The following is a 22580-nucleotide window of genomic DNA, read 5'->3' on the forward strand; positions in this document are numbered from 1 at the left end:
TATAAAAGGTCCCTCTCTCCATATCCTCAACATACTTGTCATTTGTTATCTTTTTGATGATATCCATTTCAACTGAGGTGAGATGATAGCTCATGTTGTTTTAATTTGCATTTCTCAGCTGAATAGTGAAATTGAGCATTTTTTCATGTACTTGTTGTCCATTTGTATGTCTTATCTGCTTAGTTCTTTTAGTATCTATTTAGTTCTTTTAGCCCATTTTTAAATTGGATTGGTCTGGTGGTAGTAGGAATAGTGATATCAGCTTTTTAGTTCCTTTTATATTCTAGATTCAAACTCTTGACTGATTAATCAGGTTTTTTCCCCCATTCTTTAAGTTGTCTCTTAATTCTGTTACTTCTTTTGCTGTGCAGAAGCTTCCTGGTTTGATGTAATCCTATTTTTCTATTTTTATTTTTGTTGTCTGTGTCTTTGAGGTCCTATCCAAAAAATCATTCCCTCACCAATGTTTTGAAGTGCTTCCCTTATGTTTTCTTATAATAATTTTATAGTTTAAGGTTTAACATTTGGGTTTTTGACCTGTTTTGCATGTACATTTGTGTATGGTGAAAGGGAGGGATCTAGTTTCATTATATGTATATTCAGTTTTGCCTACACCATTTACTGAGAAAAATTGTCTTTATTCTGTGTTCTTGGTACTTTTGTCAAAAAATCAGTTGGCTGTACAAACATGAAGTTTCTGGGTTCTCTATTCTGTTCTATTTGTCTGTGCCTGTTTTTATGCTAGTACTGTGCTGTTTTAGTTACTGAAGCTTTGTATTATTTGGGGTGGGGGGTGTCTGTTTGTTTGCTTGTTGGTACTGGATGGAACCTAGGGGCACTCTACCACGGAGCTACATCCCAGCCCTTCTTATTTTTCATTTTGAGACAGTGTCTCTCTTAGATCCTTGCTAAATTGCTGAGATTGACCTCAAAACTTATAATCCTATTTCCTCAATCTCCCAAGTCAAGCACTAGGCAAGCACCACTCTGCCCAACTGTAGTATGCTTTGAAGTCAAATATTGTGATACCTCCAGTATTGTTTTGTTGTTGTTGCTTTTGTTGTTAGGGGGATTTTGTTTGTTTTTGATTTTTGTTTCTTGCTCAGGAGTGCTTTGACTATTCTGGGTCTTTTTTGGTCAATATGAATTTTAGTATTGCTTTTTTTAGTAAAGAAGGTCATTAATATTTTGATGGTAATTGCCCTGAATCTATAAATCACTATGGGTAATATGGTCATTTTAACAATACTCAATCCATGAACATGGGATAACATTCCATTTTTATGTGTGTGCTTCCATCAGTGTTTTATAATTTTCTTTTTCTTTTTCTTTTTTTTTTTCAGGACTAGGGATTGAACCCATTACCTTGTACGTGCTAGGCAAGCACTCTACCACTGTGCTACATCCCTAGCAGTGTCTTATAATTCGCATTGTATTTATCTTTCACTTCCTTGGTTAACTTTATTCCTAAATATTTTATTATTTGTAGCTTTTGTAAATGCGATTGCTTTCTTAATTTATTTTTTTAGTTTTGGGCAAGTTAATTACTGGTGCATAAAATGTTGGCTTTTATACATTGGTTTTGTAATCTGCAACTTTACTGAATTTATTTATAAATTCTAACAATTTTTGATGGACTATTTAAATTGTTCTATGTATAGAATCATATCATCTGCAACCATGGGCAATATAACTTCATCCTCTCCGATTTGGAAGTCCTTTCTTCCTTTCTATTTCCTAATTGCTTTTGCTAAGACTTCCAGTACGATATTAAATGAGAGTGGTAAAAGTAGACATCTTAAAGGAAGTGCTTTCAGCATTTCCCATTCAGCATGATATCAGCTGTGGGCTTTTCATACATAGACTGTAGTATTTTCAGGTATATTCTTTCTATACCTAATTTGTTGGGAGTTTTTATCATGAAAGAATGTTGAATCTTATGGAATGCTTTTCTGCATATATCGAAAGGATCATAAGGCTTTGGTCCTTGATTCTATTGGTCCCCCTCTCCCAAGTAATGTTGAAAACTCAGTGAGTTTTTCTCCTACAGATAATTTTTACTAGTGCATTCAAAAACATCCCATCTGGTTGTTGAGTGCTTCCAAACCAGAATACCTGGATAATTTTGATTAGATCATAATCTTCAAAACATGTTACGATTGCTTGGTGACAGGATGCTCAATTTTCAGGATTTTTTTTTTTTAACCCTGTTCTCCAATGCAATCATAATTCCCTACTGGGGTGCTATTTTAAAACTATCCTCCTTTCAGAGATGAAAATACAAAGGCACATAAATTGTTACTAGGTTGAGTGCTGGCTTATGGAAAGGCACTTAGGACGAGTCAGGAAACCTGGGCTTTGGGTTCTGGTCCTGGCAGGTGAATGCTTAGGCCAGTGACATCTGGACAGGAGTAGAGTCTCAGATACTTGCTAATGGGAAAGGGACAGCACATTTATCTCTGAGCACCCCCATCTGCCTCAGATCAGGAAGAGATTCCCTTTCTTTTGACAAATGAGCCTCCTGGGTCTGATCAACACCATCTCAGTTGTACCAAGAAATTCCACATAATTTATGTGTGCATAATTATGCTCTGCATAATCCTCTCCTGACAGTCAGCACAGGGATAAAATATCCCAAAAGTCCCCGACCCTGACCTCCTTCAACCTCATGACAGTTAGGGAAGGGAAGACTTTCCAGGGTCACCCAAGCTCCCCTGAGGAGCTGGAAGCAGAGACCCTGCTGACCAAAGGGCCTGCTGTACAGGCCTGTTGTGGGCACCTCTCCTAATGACTCCCACCTTGCTGCTGCCTCCCACACACTGCACCCTGGAGCACTTCATTTTCCTTTTCTTTTACCTTGACCAGTGTCCTTCATAAGTTTGCCTTCTCACAACTTCATCCTGCAGTCTCTGCTCAGGCATTCACCCAGTGTGATCTCTGCGAGTTGTTTTCCATCCTCCTTCTCAGCAACTGTGTTGGCAGTCTTATTCCTTCTGACCAAAGGGATCGGGCACTGGAGACTCCTGTTTTGCTCTTCCGGATGACCTTCCTTTCTGCAAGTCTAAGATACTAGGGCTGGGCTCTGTCCTTTGATGCTGTTATGTGAGCTGAAACTTAAAATAGTTACAAGGGCAGATCATGGAAGGATTTGCTGTCCCCAAACCAAAGATTTCCTTAAACCTAAGGGCAATATTGCTTTCCCTTTGAAAATCTACTCCATCAACAACTGAAATTATATCTTGGCTTGCCTAATATAGTTCTCTCTTGTTTGAAAGGCAATATAAACTTTAAGGATTTCTGTTCAAGTGAGTTTTCCAGGAAACCTTGAGCTCTGTGGGGTCTACATATGACTGAGACTCAAGTTTCATTCCTGGGAGGTGGTTCTCCTTCTATCTCTCTAGCCACTCCAAACCAGGCTTCTTCCAGCTCCTCTTCCTCTAGCCTCTCTTCTCTCTCCTTGACCCATGGGCCTTCATTACACTCATTCATTCCCATTGTTTTAAGCATCTCCAAGAAGCAAGCAACTCTGGCCATAGTCAATCTTGATCTCTAAACTCTATTTCCAGCTGCCAAAACAGGAATACAGTAGTTCCCCTGACCAAAGTATTACTTTGTGGGGTTTCAGTTACCCATGGTCAACCAGGTCCAAAAATATTAATGAAAAACTCCAGAAACAAACAATTCATAAATTCTAAATTTGTACCTGAGTACATTCTGCCTCTCTCTGCTCTGTCCAGGACATGGATAATCCCTTGCCCAGCATATCCTCATTATTTTCTATACCCACCATTAGTCACTTAGTACTCTTCTTGGTTATCAGGTTAACTGCCATGATATCACAGTGCTTGTGTTCAAGAAACCCTTACATTCTTAGTAATGGCCCCAAGGTGCAAGAGTAGTGATGCTGGCCATTTGGACCTTCCAAAAATAAGCTGTCATAAGTTTTCTTTCAGTGAAAATTCTTGACTTAGCAAGGAAGAAAAAAATTGTAGTTTGAGGTCACTAAGACTTAGGGTATAAACAAGTCTTCTCTGAAATTGGGAGGAAGAAAAAAGAAGTTCATGCTAGTTTTTCCATCACACTTCAAACTGCAAAAGTTATGACCACAATGTGTGATAAGTGCTTAGTTAAGAGGGAAAAGGGAATAAATTACAGGGTTCAGTATTATCCAAGGTTCAGTTTTAAGCATCCACGGGGGTCCTTGGAATGTATCCCTCACACATGCAGGAGGACTATTATATTTCAAATGCCTCAGTCTAAACTAATTGCCCCTTTATTTTCCTACCCAAACCTTTGCCTTCTCCTACTATCATTCACCCACAACCCACACACCCTGAGTATTCTTTTGTGATATAATCTTTCCTTGCTAACTGTAGAGACAGCATTGGACTGGAGAAAGTGGCAGGAGTTGAGATACTGGAGTTTCTATACAACTCTGGAGCCAAAACCAAGGAGGAAACTAAAGGCAGACTGCCACAGAATATCCAGATAAGTTCTGGAAGCCCTAAAAGCAAACAGGACCTTGGCCTGGCTCCCTTTCTGAGATGACTAGCCTCACAGAGAAACTTACATCCACCTGGCACTTGAGCCACAGATTAGAAATAGCTGAGAGAGGTGACTAGACAGATGGGCCTAATATGTTTCCAGTTTTGCAAGGGCTTCAGAGGCATAAGACAGTTTCAGAATATTCTGCTGATCCAAGAGGGGACAGAGAGGTCCTCAGAATACCCACTGTCCAGAAGAGCCTTGGAGAAAGAGGAGGCAGGATGTGAGGACTTTGAGCTGGAAGAATGTGGCTGAAATGATGAATGTAAGCAGAGTAACCTCAAGGACGAGACATGACTGGGCACACTGCAAGGACATCTTACAAAGCACCCAGGCCAAGATCAGCCCAGCCAGTTGGAGCTTCCACAGTGGGGACCAGCCAAGACCCTGAAAGACCCCTCCCCATTACTGTGAGGACAGATAAGTTTCCTCTACACTCACACCAGGGGAGGTTGAGATAAATAGGAAAGATCATGAAAGCATGAATGTAACCAGAAGCAGCTGAGTTAACCTGAGATGAAATATTTTAACTCAGAAGATTTGAATTCAGTTTCTCTAGTTGGTGCTACGGTTTTTCTGTAGATCATGTTTCTTCTCTGTTATCATCGGGTTGAAAGCTATCCAAAATGATTAAGAACAGCCAACAAAAAACTATGATTGATTTGTTTTTATTGTTGTTGTTGCTTACAGTTTGAGTTGCAGTCACTTTTTTTAAAGAGAGAGAGAGAAATTTTAATATTTATTTTTTAGTTTTCGGCAGACACAACATCTTTATTCGTATGTGGTGCTGAGGATCGAACCCAGGCCGCACGCATGCCAGGCACATCCCCAGCCACACAGTCATAAGTTTTTGACAATACTATACCAAAAAAAAAATCATTGTTAACTTCTCTTCCCTGCTCCTTTGTCTACCCCTGCTAGGGTCTGAATGTTGGTGTTCCCCCAAAATGTACATGTTGGAACCTAATCTCCAATGTAACAGTATTAAGAAGTAGAACCTCTGGGAGGTGATTAAGCCATGAGGCTCTGCCTTTATGAATGGAATGAGTATGCTTATAAAAGACATGAAAGGAACTATTCTCCCCTTCTAACATGTGAGGACACAGAGAATGTGCTATTTCTGAGGAATGGTTCTGAACCTGCCAGTACCTTGATCTTGGATTTGTCAGCCTCCAGAACTATGAGAACTTTGTCTCTGTTGTTTATGAATTACCTGGTCTAAGGTACTTTGTTACAGCATGCCCTGTGGATTAAGACAACCTTCATCTAACAATAAACTAGTCTTTAGACTATACCTCTGAACAGTTTCACATCTACATTCCAGTCTTTTCATCCCCACTGCTAATGCTGAAATGTAGGATCCTGGCTATTTCTACCTGGATGGTATATCCCTGAGTGGTGTTCCATCCTTCAGCTCCACTCTAAACCAACTTCATTCACATTTCTGGATCTTTCTAAAATATGTTTTTTCCCTGGCTTTAAAGTCTTGGCTGACTCTCTGTGAATAAAAGGTAACGTTCAAAGTCCAAAGTTTGTCCTTCAAGCTTCTTCCTAATCTAGTCCAACTGTAGCCTCAGTCCTTCTTCTCCCCTGCCACCTCTCACACATTCCAAGCTCAATCCATAGCAACAGTTTACCATTTCTATCATGGACCAAGTCTGTGGATTACTGAAACCACTCCACTAAACTTTGCACTTACTTTTTCTACTCAAGATCAAATATGCCTCTTCTTTGACGTCTTTTATAACTCCATTTCCCAAGTCATATTCATCACCAAATCCTTTATTCCCTATATATTACATATAAACCTATTTGCAACCAGAAATTCACAAGTACCAGCTTCAAATATTATATTCACAAATTAGAAAGGAAAATTTTATAGACTTACTCAAAATTACTCAACTTATAGTTCCAGTCCATGGCCATATGTCCTAATGTCATTATTAGCTCTTGTTACATTTTATCTTGATCTTTAGTCTACATATATATCCCCACACTAGAATTGAACCCCTAAAGGACAAAGTTCATGTTTGTATTCCTACTTATAGCCACATGTTTCTGTCCTGCTCACTCCTTCTAGCCTGTTCAGCTTAACAGGAGAACATCTAGACCATTGCCACTCACACATCGGGACAAAGGGTTGCCCTACTCTTCTGGGGTAGGTGCCTTTATGCAGTACACAAACTGTTCAGTTACATGCAATAGCCATGAAGTGTCCTTCAGCATTCTATTCATAAATTACTGTCAGGTTAAGCCACAGAAACTTACTATTCAATAATATTGGCAGCACCAATAAAAAAAATTATTTAGCATTATGTAGATTACTCAGCATAGGTACCCAATATATGTTTATTACATAAAATGAACATTAATATTTAAAATAGTATTTCAGTCCCTTTAATGATTACAGTATAACCATTATCTCCCCTCATCTTTAAAAATAAGTAAACTAGGGGTTGGGGTTGTAGCTCAGCAATAGAGTGCTTATCTGTCATGTCTGAGGCCCTGGTGTGATCCTCAGCACCACATAAAAATAAAGAAATAAAATAAAATACAACTAAAAAACAAATTTTTTAAAAATAAATAAAAATAAATAAACTATACTCAAACATTAGATTTTAGATACCAATTATGTCATAAGAATAACAATATCCTGAGCATTAACAGAAGATCTGTGACTTATTAAAGTCCACGTCTGTTTCTTGCTAATAGGTTTAATACTCAAACCAGTTGGTGTGTTCTGCCACACATCACATGGCCTATTCACAGATTCAGACTTCAAACTAACAGAACACAAGCCACGTCAACAAAATATTGGTGAAAGTTGAAACAAGTTGAAATGTTAATATATGCCCCTTCATTTCTAGAGTGAAAGTACACAAGGCATTTAGGATCTACCAAGGACACAGTGGACATCAGTGAAGGCATTATATAACTGGTTTTAAGTGTATTAGTCAGAAATGAGCTCTAAAAGAAGCTATCAACTGCTCTGTGGGTTATGAGAATGACTAAAGTTTTGGTATCTCGGGGCCCTGTGTTTCCTCTAGGCTACTAAAAATAAAGTCAGAGATGAAACGAAACTGGCAATTACAGAAGCAATGTCCCCACTGAAGTAAGGCTTGATAACGTATCTCAGACCTTACATACCTCATTTTAGAAAGACTCCTTGTGAGTTAAATATGTTGTCTATCCCTCTAGGTAAAATAATTTAAGTCAACACTAAGTTAAATTTTGGAGGATGCAAATTTTTGGAGGATCCCATATGAGAAGAGATATGGGATATTCGTGATCCTAAAATACGTCAAGTAAATATTAGTTTCTTTCTTTGTTAAATTAAGACCCTTTTTGTTTTGTGGCATATCGCAGGAAACTTGAACCTAAACGGCGTTGAGAACTTTGTGAAAATTTGCTTAAAACACAGATGGATTCAGGATTTGTTCAGTAACAACATAAGGATTCAATATCTGTTCTTGTTTCTCCTCCTGTTACCTCAGTCTTGGACTTCCCATCCTAGCAGATAGAGGCAGCAGCTCCAAGGCCCTGGGTTCTCTCTAGTTGTTTGTTTATTCTGTCATTCTGAAAAAGGGATCATAACCTCACAGGACTCCTAAAAATGTTCATTATTTTTTGATGGCTTCTGTTGGGTCATGTGTTCATCTCTAAGCTAATCACCATAAACTCAGGCATGTGATACGCTGATTGGCCCCATTGAGTCACATTTCTGCCTTTGGAGCTGGGACTGCCAGAAACACTTTAGGAATGGTGGAGGGGGCTACCCCCCTAAGGAGAATCTACGCCTAATTGCCAAAAAGGATGAACAGATTCCAACCAGACAAAAACAATAGATATCTGCTATGCCTCTCAGTTCCCTGTGACAAGCAGCCTCTAAGTGATCCCCAGTGATCCCCATCTCCTGGTTTTTCTGCCCTTTTGTAATGTCCTCCCCTTGGAGTATGGATGAGACTTATGACTTGCTTCTTCTAGCCAAGAGAATATGGCAAAAATAATAGGATGTAACTTCCACGATGAGGTTACCTAAGATTGTTGAGTTTTACTGCTAACAGACCATAGTCTTCTTGACTCGCAAGTTTGATGAAAACAACTGTCCTGTTGGAGAGGCTTGTAGGGTGAGAAACTGAGACTGGCATCTGGCTAGGAACTGAGGCCTTCTGTCCACTAGCCCTCAAAGTAATGAATTTTGCTAACAAGCACATGAGCTTGGAAAGGGATTTTTTTTTTTTTTGACAGTTGAGTTTTCAGATGAGAAATCAGCCCTGGCCCATAACTGATGGCAGTTTTGTGGAAGACATCCTAAGACAATGAATCCGAGAAAACCGTGACCAGAAACTGATAATAAATGTGTGCTGTTATAAGGTGTTAGGTTTATGGTAAACCTCGTAAATCTATGCAGTAATAAATAACCAAAGCACTTCCTTTTCCCCTCCTACATCCCATTCAGAATCCCTCCCAAATATGCTCTCCTCCTTTCGCCCCCCACATCTAGCACCTAGTGCAAATATCAAATGACCAAAAGGTTCTCCTTAGGGTCCTGAGTAGACTTATAAGGCCTAGCATTCCTGCTTCCCACGTGTTCCCCTCACTCCTCATTCAGAGACAGCATCTGTCTGGGCTGATTAGCACAGATTCCCCAGGTCTTAACCCAAAGGAAAGGGCTTTGGTCTCATTGTTTCACTGATGATATCTGGGCCCCTTCTGGCATCCCTTAAATTCACATACATCGTGCCAGATCACATAATATGAGGGTGCAGAGCTGAAGGGTAAATTGCTCCTCGACAGAGAAATGACTCCAATGGAAATGTAGCACTTCTTAATGTCAGGTTACCGTTGTCTGTGTTGAGGTGGATGGTTGTCATCTGTCACTCGTTTTGAAGTTGTCTCCTATCTGAAAGTCACCACGAATGACCAGAGTGAGCCTACATGTTCCCACACCAGCCTTCTTCCTGTCTTCAGTTCCTTCCTCTTCCCTGCTGGTTTCACTACATCCAGGAATGCACGGCTGCACACACACAGCCCCGGCTGCAGCTGCCCTGAAGGAGGCTTCCAGCCACCGAAGCACAGAGCCTTTCCCTCAGTCAGTCTCCAGGGCTCCAGCTCTTAGCAAATAACCCTACATGGGAGTTATATATTCTCATTCCTTTGGGGTTTTCTATCCAAACCCCAAACCCCCTCTTCTGACACCCACATGCCCTCTGGCCCAATCCAGTTTTCAGAACGGATCCCTCCAACAGAACCCTCGGGGAATAGGCTTTACCAGATTCACCTTAGTCCCAATCGCTTTATCTGAAACCTGGGCTGTCTTCCTCTGCGGATTCTGTGATTCTGCAACTCGGTGCAGTATTTCAATCACATTGCACAGTAAACCATGATGTGTTTCGTGATTAAGCACTAAAAAGGAGACAGGTGGTACATTTATGGGTAATTAAAGCCTGCTGTAGGCTGTGTTAAGATGCATAAGACTGACAGTGCAGGAATTACAGCAGTCCTTGGTGAAGCTCTGCCTGTCACGTGGCTGTTGCTCCTGCAAGCTTTGAGACAGAGAACAAGATTGTGAGGAAGCTCACTGACTTTTTTCTAGTTGACATTTAGATCATTTTGGATACCTATATGCCACAAAGCATAATGATTTCGCTCACACTTAAGTTTCAATCAGTTCAGGGCTAAGTTATTCATAGACTGTTTAGAGATGCATTACATCTTTTGAATAATTAATTCCAGGTAAAACTCATTCTGTTAGGGGAAAATCTTTTACCAGTTTATCCCAAGAATCCTCAGAGTGTTCTTGATCTCTATGGATTCCTAAAGCAATAAAAGAAACTGCATTGATCCCCAAGTTGTGTTTGTTATATAAAATACAGATTGAGATTCTGAAAACAAAGAGTCAAGTTCTCTTTATTTCTCTTTATAGTAATGACATGTGCTCTCTTAGTGGCTCTGAACATTTTCTATTGAGTGTCTACTAAAGAGCCCTAAGAACTTTTTAGGATGAATGTCCAGTGTGTTCTTAAATCTGAATATCATCTGAATGTTTTCAACAAGAAAAAGAAATAACCAAATTGATTAAGTTCTGTTGACACTTCTAGAATGAAGATTCATTATTTGTTAATGCAAGGAAGACTATTTGCCTTCATCCAGTTATGAACAAAATATTCACAAGGTTCCTCTAGGGCTGGACCAGGGAATCATGAAAGGGCACCTAGCAATGTGTTGCTGTGGACCACACCTGAGATCAAGCACTTGCTCCTACTCCCCTAACTGCCAGAACCAGGTCTCATTTTACTCATAATATGTCTCAGGCATTAAACAGCACTTCTGGAAATCATCTTGTCCTTTTCTCATGTCCAATACTCGCCTTCTCCTAATAATTTCATTTGATTTTATGACCCCATTGTGGATCAAATTGTGCCTTGCATGAAAAAGACATGTTGGGGTCCTAACTCCCAGTTCCTTTGAATGTGACCTTGTTTCCAAACAAGGTCTTTACAAAGGTGATCAAACTAAAATGAGGCCATTAGGGTTGGCTCTAATCTAATATGACTGTAGTTCCAAAAAGTGAGGGACAAACACACACGGGAAGAGCACCAGGTGAAGCTGAAGGGAGAGATAAGGATGATGCTTCTAGAAGACAAAGATTGTCAGCCATTGCCTACAAACTGCATGGGGAGGCCCAGAACTGACTCTTCCTCACAGTCCTCAGAAGACCTTGGCCCTGCCAACATTTTCCTGGACTTCCAGCCTCTCTTTACTCAGAGACAATAAATTTCTGTTATTTAAGCCTCTTGGTATATAGTTCTCTGTTATGGCAGCCCTTAAAAACCACAGACTCCAATGCTCAAAGTATTATTTCCAGTTCAAAATTCTCTTCCAAACTGCTTGAATGACAAGAGGCACACTGGCTTTTTAAACTCATGTAAAGGTTTTATTTAGCCCGATACCTGGCCCATAACATGTTCTCAGTGAGAGTTCATGGTGCTGCCAGGGTTCAGGGCTGCACACCTGTAATCCCGGAGACTCTGGAGGCTGAGGCAAGAGAATGGCAAGTTCAAGGCCAGCCTGGGCAATTTAGTGAGACCCTGTCTAAAAATAAATTAAAAAGGCCTGTGGGATAGTTCAGTGGTAGAGTGCCCCTGGATTCAATCTCCACTACCAAAGAGGGCGGAAAAAAAAAATTAATGGTGCTCCTGCTGCTTCTGATGATGATGAAAACGATGCTGATGGTTATGAAGTAGCAGGAGAAAGGGGAGGGAGAGCAGCGAAAGAATCAAAAGGGAGAAGAGGATGAATTAACTGGGCCTGGCTTCCCTCTATGAAATACAAAAGATGTAAACAGTCTCAGCAAGCTAGATGTCTTTTCTGTCTTTGCACTTCCTTCACCCACCCACTCACTGAAAGTCTGATGCAGACTCATTATTTAATCTTTTGAATGTTTGTCTAGAACACGATGGTAGACAACTGGGATTTAATCACAAATGGACACCCTCGAGAGAAAATCATAGTTGCTGGCCCCTTTGTGTATTCAGTAGAATAATTTATTTACAGTGAAGCATTCATACACTCTGCCTTATTAGCCAGAACTGTACTCCAAAACAAGACAAAGAGGAAAAGGGTGTTGGACATGTTCATATAAGGCCATGCGTTCAGACTCTCATCGACTTTCCTCCCACTCAACCACAGTCTTCCTCTGTAAAGATGAGGAGGCACACAACAGCCAACTATGTCTCCCACCTGCAGGAACCAGAGATCCTGGGCTATTTTTAAAGGTACCATTTTTCAGGCACCTGCTAGATGTGTCAAAACACTGTCAGACTCTTACTTTGTATTCATTTCTCCAGTTGATCCCACCAACTCCCACTCCCATTATGAAAGAAGTGCTATTATTATTATTACCATTTCAAAAATCACTATGCATCTCATGGGTGACTGGAGAGATTGGATTGCCCAAGGTCATCCAGCTAGAGAGGAACAGAGAAAGCTAGGATATATTCCTATGACTGGCTGCTTCTAGTTCAGCACCTAGATGGGACTTGGTGCATAGTAAGTGCTCAATAAGTATTTTGTGACCTGAATGACTCCAAAGCCCCTAGTCTTCCAACTACATGGTAGAAATTCTCTGAAACTGAAAGAGAAAAGATAAAGATAGAAACTTGAGGCCAAAGCTCTGGGTAGCAGGGGCCTAGATGTTAAGAGATTAATTTTCATTCCTTTTATTCTATGTATGGCTCATTCTACCAACTTGCGGTAACCATACACCATGCAAGGCAATGCTTATTAGGTCCCATAAGGTCAGTGAGTCTCAAAAACAGGTAAATAATAGCAGTAAAGATTATATTATCATTAAGAATATCTCTCGATGTTAGGTTAATCCCTACAAAGCACTTTTTCATTAATCACCATTTAGTCATTTGCTGCCTTCTCATACAAACCTCGTGGATCTTGGGTCATCTTGGCAAGAGTTGAAGAGCAATTACAAAGTACAAGCCATTCAACCTTGAGATGTCCAGAAGCTTACAAATCATTTAATACCCCTTTCCTCAATGTCAGGTCCCTGAGACAGGCAGAAGAGGTGCATATGCCTTGAGATTCTTTTCCTAGTAAATGTGCTGAGAAGAGTGAACAAAATGTGAAAAGATCTTTCCAACTTCTACTTGGGACAGCAGATTAGTTCATGTGTCGTGGGTATTAGGGGGACCATTGTGATTCTGCCTTTGAAGGGCTGAGCCTTGATACAGAAATGATTTTCCATTCAGAAAAATCCTGAAACCCCTGATCCACAGACAACTGAGTTTTCAAATTCATGATTCATCTTTATTCTTAAAATATATTAATAGCTCTCTCAGAATAATACCTTCAACACTGGACTATTAACAAACAGTATTGACTATAAATAATCTGATGTAACTATATGAGATTTTATGACATAATCCCAAATGAGTAGCTTAGAGAATTGATTATGGAAGGCAAGAGAAGCATCCAACCCAAACAGCAAGAGGAAGCTCATTATCCTGTGGCTAGACACCCTGGATGGGTGTAAGCTATCGAGGTGATGATTCTTTTCTGAGCACTAACAATGTGCTGTGCCCTGAGCCAGGTGCTGGGGGTACAGTGATGAACAGATGGACATAAATCCTCCCCACTCAACATACAGCCCAGTAGAAAGCAACGAGAATTAGAATGAATTGTGGTCAGCGCTCCAATAGAGAAGGTGCAGGCTGTCGCCGGCAGGAACCTGAATCTCATCTAGAAGAGTCCTAGGAAGCATTTGGAGGAAACAGCAATTAAGCTGAAATTGGAAGGAGCAAGCCAGTTCAAGGGAGAAGTGGGTCACAGGAGGGGAATTTTATGTGCAGTGACTCAGAGAGAGAGTGGGCACAGTGCTTCCTGAGGTCCTGAATGCCTGGAAGGGAAAGCATGACATAAACGAGGGAGTAGCTGGAGGCTAGCCATGACAGGCCCTGTGGGCGAAGGCTGCATTCAGGGGCAATAAGAGGCTGCTGCAGGGATTTCGGCAGGGACAGCATGATCAGACTGTGGCTCAGAAAGGTGGAAATCAAGCTCCAGAGAAGCAAGACTAGAGGCAAAATGACCAGTGAGAGGCTGCATAACAGGCAAGAGAGGATGGTGGATGGAGAAGGATAGTGGCAAGGAAATGGAGAGAAGAACCTGGCTGGAGAGAGGAATATGAGGTCGAATCCTCAAGACTTGCTGAGAGAAGGACATTCTTCTGCTCTACCTTGAGCCACTGGAAAGGCAATGATGCCATGAAACAAGAAAGAGAACATAGTGGAGTAGTAAGTTTGGGGTGTGGAAGGAAGTTGAGGGAGGAAGGGCATAAGTTCCTTAGAGGAGTGGAGGGTGACTCTCTCTCTTGTTCCACCCCCTCCTAAAACCGGCACACATTCAGAAATAAAAGGAGGTACTGTTGGTATTATGGGGAAAACGTAAACTGTGCCTGTACCTGGCAAACCAGACATGTGGTCATTCTAGTGGGGAGGTATATTGAAACTGGAGGGACTAATAATATATTCAAGTGAAAATAACAAGTAGGTGGTGGACATATGGGTCTGAGCTTGAAGAGAATTTATTGACTGAGGTGCTTTCCACCAGGAAAACTTCTAAGGAAATTGTTCCTTTCCAATTGCTTTATGATGTTTAATTAAGTCACATTTTGTGATTGTTTTCACTATAGTTTGCTGAAATGGACAGCAGCCATTTCCTTACAGCTATCCTTTCCTTACAGCATGTCTCATACCTGGTGGCCCAGGAATACCCCTCGTTGTGCCCCAGAGAACTATCTTCATCTCAAAGTTAGTGTCAGGATAAATCGGGTCCAAGGCAGCTTGCCTACTAGAGAAAGGATGGAGAAACACATGTGTATCCCCAATCCTGAACAGAAAACAGTTCAAAAAAGAGAGTCTACTGACTGGATTAGTGGGATCATTTTATACCCAGATGACAGCACGCTGTTGCTGTGGTGTTATGATCATTAGCAATTATCATTATTATTGTGACAGATGCCACACTGATGCTCAGCATCAGTCTTTGTCAATGCTAGCATAAATGAATGCATATATTAAAGTTCTTTCCACTTTTAGTTCATTCTCATTTTGAAAGCTAAACCTGAAATAACATGGAGACATTTATTGCTGTCACCTCCTAGCTGATTATATCACCAGGAGAGAAAGCTATTTCAGAGAACAAATACAACAATGAAGGATTTGTACAGTGAGTGTGTAGAATTCATATGTCCCGCCAACAGGAAAGGTTTGAATTACTGATCAGGAATTTGTTAGCCTGAATGAAATAATGCAAAGAAATGTTTCTCAATAGAACTTCAGCAAGTGGAAATTCGAGAGTGGCCAGCAGAACTGCTCAGGCGGCTCTTCATGTCTCAGCCACCGTGAGCCCTTCTGTTTGTTGTATATGCTGTCTTACTTGGAGAGTGGTTGATAACACTTTCTTGTTGACTGACCTCTGTGACAGTCTAGAAAGTCTCCATCTGAACTGCAATTCATTAATTTGTTGGCATGACCACTGCTGACAGCCAGCCAGCAGCTGCTGAGAAAGCAATGATCTTAAAAGGAAAGAGAAACAACCCTAAAGGCCATACCTTGTAGGGTAGGTGGAAAAACTATGGCCTATTCTTGTAAAGACATAGATACAGCAATGGAAATAGAAGAATCACAGCTGTTTACATCAATGTGGATGAACCTTATAATGTACCATGTCAAGAAAAAGAAGGAAAACATAAAATAATACATACAGCATGATTCTAAGATCAAAATTGGCCTTAGCATATGGTTGGGATGCACACATAGCTAGTAATCCCATAAGGAAATGGAGTGATTATCATGAAAGACAGTGGGGGAAGAGAGGGCCTGTGACTGGGAGACACAGGGTTTCTAGGAGCTGGCAATGTCCTGATTTCTGATCTGGCTGATGGTTACACAGGTGTTTACTTTATAACTAGTTGTTAGACTGTGCATTTGTGTTTTCTGCACTTTTCAGCATGCATGCTCTCTCTCTCTCTCTCTCTCTCTCTCACACACACACACACACACACACACACACACACACAAATTTTAAAAAGCTAAGGAGACCTCATGAAGAATGATATGGAAGAAACTAAATCTGCACATTTTAAAGTCCTAAATACAATGATTTATCTGAAGGAGACAAAGAATTCTTCCCATTCTACCTTTCCTCCTAATGTTCAGATGTTCTCTGAAAGCCTTTCCAATGTCACTTTCCTTTCAGAGGGTTCTCCCTTTTAATTCAGCTCAGCTCACTCCTGAACCCCACCCAGATCACCCACCATAGTTTCAAGTCCAGCCTTCTCTCCTGGATCTGGTTTCTTACACAAAGAGAGGTCACCCTATGGCAAGCTGCAGGACTGGCTAGCAGAGGAGCATAGAAAAGCTGGCACTGCCTCAGAATCCAGGAAAGAGGTTCAATGGTGGGAATTTTCGATCTATCTCCTCCTCCATCACTCCACAAAGCAAAGACTTGCTTGCATGGACCTGCTTTGCTCTTTCAGAAGGGAAATACCAACCCCTTCTTCCTGTAACTGACCACAACATTCCTTCCAGGGCCACACCACCATGCACAAGGAGAACTAGCCCCCTGCCTACTTCCTATCACCTATTCTAGGACACTTAATAATAAGTCTTGGCCCTCATTGTGAGTACCAAATGGAGATCTCTGCCCATAAGAGCAACTTAAAGAACTGGATATTGGGCTGGGGATGTGGCTCAAGCGGTAGCGCGCTCGCCTGGCATGCGTGCGGCCCGGGTTCGATCCTCAGCACCACATACCAACAAAGATGTTGTGTCCGCCGAGAACTAAAAAATAAAGATTAAAAATTCTCTCTCTCTCTCTCTCTCTCTCTCCCTCTCCTCTCTCACTCTCTCTTAAAAAAAAAAAAAAAAAAAAAAAAAAAAGAACTGGATATTGTAGGAAATATTTTTTAAAATTTTATTTACCCTAATTTGTTATACATGACAGCAGAATGCATTTCAATTCATATTACACAAATAGAGCACAATTTTTCACGTCTCTCATTGTTCACAAAGTAGCGCCACACCATTCATGCCTTCATACATGTACTAACAGTAATATCCCCTCCCTTCCCCTCCCTCCCCTTTGCCCTATCTAAAGTTCCTCTATTCCTCCCATGCTCCCCACCCCATCCCCATTATGGATCAGCATTCACATATCAGAGAAAACATTTGGCCTTTGAATTTGGGGATTGGCTTACTTCATTGAGCATAATATTCTCCAACTCCATCCATTTACCTGCAAATGCCATGATTTTATTCTCTTTTAATGCTGAGTAATATCCCATTGTGGATATGTACCACATTTTCTTTATCCATTCATCTACTTGATGGCATCTAGATTGGTTCCACGGTTTAGCTATTGTGAATTGTGCTGCTATAAACATTGATATGGTCACATCACTGTAGTATGCTGCTTTTAACTCCTTTGGGTTTAGACCAAGGAGTGGGATAGCTGGGTCAAAAGGTGGTGCCATTCCAAGTTTTCTAAGAAATCTCCATACCGCTTTCCAGATTGGCTGCACCAATTTGCAGTCCCACCAGCAATGTATGAGTATGCCTTTTTCCTCACATCCTCACCAACAGTTATTGTTGTTTGTATTCTTGATGGCTGTCATTCTGACTGGAATGAGATGAAATCTTAGAGTAGTTTTGATTTGCATTACTCTAATTGCTAAAGATGTTGAACATTTTTTTTCATATATTTGTTGTTTGATTTATATCCTCTTCTGAGAAGTGTCTTTTCAGTTCCTTGACCCATTTACTGACTGGGTTGTTTGGTTTTTTGGTGTTAAGTTTTTTGAGTTCTTTATATATTCTAGAGATTGGTGCTCTATCTGATGTGTGTGTGGTAAAGATTTGTTCCCATTCTCTAGGCTCTCTATTCGCCTCACTGATTGTTTCTTTTACTGAGAAGATTTTCAGTTTGAATCCATACCATTTATTGATTCTTGATTCTATTTCTTGTGCTATAGGAGTCTCACTAAGGAAGTTGAGGCTTAATCCAACATGATGAAGATTTGGGCCTACTTTTTCTTTTATTAGACACAGAGTCTCTGGTTTAATTCCTGGGTCCTTCCACTTTAGAAGATGGAAATATCTTGTTCTTGGATAGGCAGAATTAATATTGTCAAAATGACCATACTACCAAAAGAACTATACAGATTTAATGCAGATTTAATGCAATTCCAATCAAAATACCAATGACATTCCTCATAGAAATCGAAAAAGCAATCATGAAATTCATCTGGAAAAATAAGAGACCCAGAAGAACCAAAGCAATCCTTAGCAAGAAGAGTAAAGCAGGTGATATCACTGTACCAGATCTTAAACTATCCTACAGAGCAATAGAAACAAAAACACCATGGTATTGGTACCAAAATAGACTCATAGACCAATGGTACAGAATAGAGGTCACAAAGACAAAGCCACATAAATACAGTTATCTCATACTAGGCAAAGGTACCAAAAACATATATTGGAGAAAAGATAGCCTCTTCAACAAATGGTGCTGGGAAAACTGGAAATCTATATGTAGCAAAATGAAATTAAGCTTCTATCTCTCATCATAGACAAAACTCAAAGTAGATCAAGAACCTAGGAATTAAACCAAGAGAAAAAGTAGGCCCAAATCTTCACCATGCTGGATTAGGCCCCAACTTCTTTAATGAGAATCCTAAAGCACAAGAAATAAAATCAAGAATCAATAAATGGGATGGATTCAAATGGAAATCTTTGTTCTTAAGCCTCTTGGGGAAAAAAAAATACAACTACATTTGCAGAGTAGATTCCAAGATGCCCCCCGACCAACGGAGCCCATCAGAAGCAATAAGCATCACCAACCTAGGTGAGAGTCAAATCTAAAAATCTCTCACTTATTACAAACCTAGTTTCTTTTCAACCTAGCAGGATCTGTCCTGCTACCCAGGATTTGGGGGCTCTGCCCTAAGCTTCAGTACTGCATGAACCACCATGCTGTCTCCTGAGATTGCCCCACGAAAGGATGCATTTGCCAAAGATAAGCAGATAGTCTACACAAAGCATAAATGTGAGCTCTAGTTCAAACCCATTCTGTTTCCTTGGATTTGAAATCATGACCTTTGGTCTTAATTTTAGTGCTGTATGGTAACCATGGTTTCAGAATCCTTCTTTCAATTACTATGTGTGATTACATAAAGAAGATGTTGGATTTAACCTCTTAAGTCCCATCTGAAATTTCTGCACAGTCTGGGTGGCAACTCACTCATAAAATGAACCTCAGAGCCTGCTTTTAAAGGCACAGCAGCTATCAGAGCTGAGCAGTTTCATTTTCAGGTCAATGTGACAACTCATACTCAAAGAGCCTTTGCCCAGGTGTGGAAACACTTCACCTTGCTGCAGGTGTCTCCTCCCTGCTGGCCCACCAGCTTATTGTTTACACCGTTTATTGGTCAAGAAAATGCATTTTCCAAGCCTGATTCCTTCACACACACACATACATACACACACAAAAAAAATTCTTAAACAGTCAAGGAGTGTCGCCTGCCTTCTTGTCATCCACAGTCAGGCACACATTTTTGACCATGATCACCCAACCGCTGGCTCCTCTAATCATTCTGGAATTCTCTTTTCTCTTCTCCCTCCTCCATTTTCCACTCAAACAAATCCTTCAAGGCCCAGCCCAAGCCCCATTGTACCCTCTGTCCACCCCAATCCACAAGAATCTCTCCCTGCTCTGAAGTTGGAAATCTCCATCGCTGTCTCTCCAAGTCCTTTACTAGATTGCTGTTTATCCTGGCTTATCTGGGGCTGGTTGAGGACTTTGTGTGAACAGTGTCTATACAGTGCAAGGCACTTAATATTTATGAGTTCAGCAAAAACTCTAGATTTGTTTGTTGTTTTTGTTGTTTTTCAATCTTGGTCCATAATTTTTGTACGGAGCACAGGGCCTCCCCTTTTCTCCTCACCTGATTCACCTTCTCTGAATGCTGCCTTGACCCTGCCCTACCTCAAATCAGAAATAAGCAGGCCTTATTGAACACCATCCTTCATGACAGCCTTGCCTGCCAATACAATTCTTGGAATCCATGCTCTTCCCAATCTTCTACAGTATGTATGTGCTTATGTTCAGTTGAGTTATCCACTCTTCACTGTCTTGTTCATCTCCCTCGTTAGACTGGGTGATCCCTGAGGATGAAAATAACGTCTGTGCCTTCTTATACAGCCCTAAGGCCCTTACATCCCATGGAATTCAAGAGCCTTTCCTATTCACTAGGTATAGTCACAGAAGCCTCCTACCTCAGACAGAACCATTTTGCTCATTGCAATCCCATGTGAACCTCCTTGGCCACATCACTACACCTTCCACACAGTCCCTCCCTGGTATCCACTGTCCCTTGAAATCTTCCCATTGCCAACTCATTATAAAGTCTTTATATTCCAACACCAATGCACTTAGCCCTGGAATTGGTTACTTGATTTTAAATTTATTAAAATAAAGTATAATTAATTTCCAATGGAGTCACATTCACCCCATTTCAGGTTCTCCATAGACACCTGTGGCTAATATTTACTAACAGCATGGAATTATTACAGGTCAATTACATTTTTTTTAAATTTTAAAAGATATAAAACATTTCCAGCATCGCAGAAAGTTCTTGAACAGTGCTAATATACAGAAACAAGGGAAATGAGGAGAAACAGAAAGTTTCACTGACCCAACAGAGGCCACATGATTCATTTCACAGCTCTTAGGAATGTGCTGAAGTCCTCTGGAAAACACAGTGGCTCGTTTTCCTGTTCTTTTTTGTTTTGTACCAATTTCAAGAAGAGATTTTTCTTCATTCTCTGGAACCTCTCACAACTGTCACTACTGATGTGGGAAGGATGTTGTTCCTAAAATCTAACTTGTCATGGAATTCCTTACCTAATTCCTTAGCTAACCTGGGTACCCCAAGATCTTTGCATCTTTAAACATCTTATCTTTTCATGCCAGTTATCACAGTTTCCATTTATGCATTACTCCACTGAAATGCTTTCGTACTTGAGCCTGAAGTGAGCATATCATTATGGACTCAAGTTTATAAGTAAAATAATCAATAACCTAAATTTCGGATGTTCAAAGTACTCAGAGAGGGAAAAATAGAGAAAAGCCATAAAAATAGAGATGTGAAGATGTTTTACTTTTCCTATAATGTGGTTCCTTTATGTGTGTGTGTGTGTGTGTGTGTGTGTGTGTGTGTGTGTGTTAAGTTTGAGAGACTATGTTGGCTTGCTTGTTTTAGTACATCCTCCCTCTCCCCCCTTTCATGTGTGCATACACACACACACACACACACACACACATACATGAATGTTAAAAAAAGAAAAGCGCTTCTATGCAAACTCAATTTTTTTGAGTTTCATCTTTAACTGCTCATTTTTAGGCTTCCTGCTCTTTTTCAATCTCTCGTAATGTCATCACCACCTAAAATTCTTTTCTCTCATCACACGTCTGCTGCACAGAAAAAAACTGCCTGTACAATTTATAGTTATATAGAACTTGGAGAGAAAATATAACACAGCCCCCCTGTCAATAATCATAATGTTTATTTTGCATGACTTCAAGCATTAGGCAAAGCCCCAAACCATTCCTAGCGTTACTAAATGGATTTAATATCGGCTTAATTTGATCCCATAAAGGCAACTGAAAATCTTTCATCTTGATCCTGCTAAGAAAATAGTAAATCACATGAATGACAGGGAATGTGCTTGCATTTCTAATAATAATTCTAAAACAGATGGTCCCTATTTACAACCATCATAATTAACATATCATCACTAGGAATCACCCAAGCTCACCACAGTCCAGTTTCATGCAAACATCTTCTGTTGCCCTTCATCCATCTCCAAAAGAATACTACTATCTATTTAGATCTGGAAAAGAAAACACTGCTCTCTCAACCATGTATACTCAGCCTTGCATGGGATCCTCCTATGCAATTGCACACCCTGGCTTCTGAATGATTTCCTCCATATCCCAGCACAAAAGTCTTTGCAGAAGGGACATCTGTGCCTTTCCTTCTCTCCTACTAAAAAAAAGGCAGTCATATTATTCTTATAATATATGTTCATCATCACTAATACCCCAAATCACAGCAGCCAGACTGATCACTTTAAATACTCTTCACAGGGAAGCCCTTCACTGGAAAGTAACCACAACCATTCAGAGTTCCAGTGACTTGCTGATATTTGCATACTTTAATAGGGATTCCATGCCACGTTTACAAATCCATCACCTCAGCCATAGTTTTGAAAGCATACAGACAGTTCCTCAAGGAACAAACAGTTTTTAAAATTATAGAGACACACACATGGTTATTGAGAAGCTTTGACTGCCATAATAGTTCCTATTGTCACCAGGTCCCTGATAGAAGGGGAACTAGGATGCAAGCAATGTGCAAAATGAGCTGATTGTGACTTATTTTTAATGATAGGGAAGGCTCA

At 40.4% G+C, this 22580-nt stretch overlaps 2 protein-coding genes across 52 annotated transcripts in view; one reads left to right on the forward strand and one right to left on the reverse strand.

The window, feature by feature from the left end:
• The window catches only part of LOC120891895 (uncharacterized), a 210890-nt gene extending 207505 nt beyond the window's left edge, over positions 1–3385 (reverse strand). For 4 of the 49 annotated variants that reach the window (XR_013435202.1, XR_013435196.1, XR_013435182.1 and 1 more), the window contains exon 1: positions 2857–3086. The gene's annotated coding sequence lies outside the window, so the exon portion shown is untranslated. Of the gene's footprint in view, positions 1–2856 lie in introns of all 49 variants that reach the window. The other 45 variants (XR_013435175.1, XR_013435172.1, XR_013435178.1 and 42 more) reach the window with 36 other exon arrangements.
• The window catches only part of LOC110597581 (LHFPL tetraspan subfamily member 3 protein), a 518310-nt gene that overhangs the window by 409364 nt on the left and 86366 nt on the right, over positions 1–22580 (forward strand). The window lies entirely within an intron of this gene.

Source organism: Ictidomys tridecemlineatus, chromosome 2 (assembly GCF_052094955.1).
Source record: "Ictidomys tridecemlineatus isolate mIctTri1 chromosome 2, mIctTri1.hap1, whole genome shotgun sequence".
Taxonomy (NCBI): domain Eukaryota; kingdom Metazoa; phylum Chordata; class Mammalia; order Rodentia; family Sciuridae; genus Ictidomys; species Ictidomys tridecemlineatus.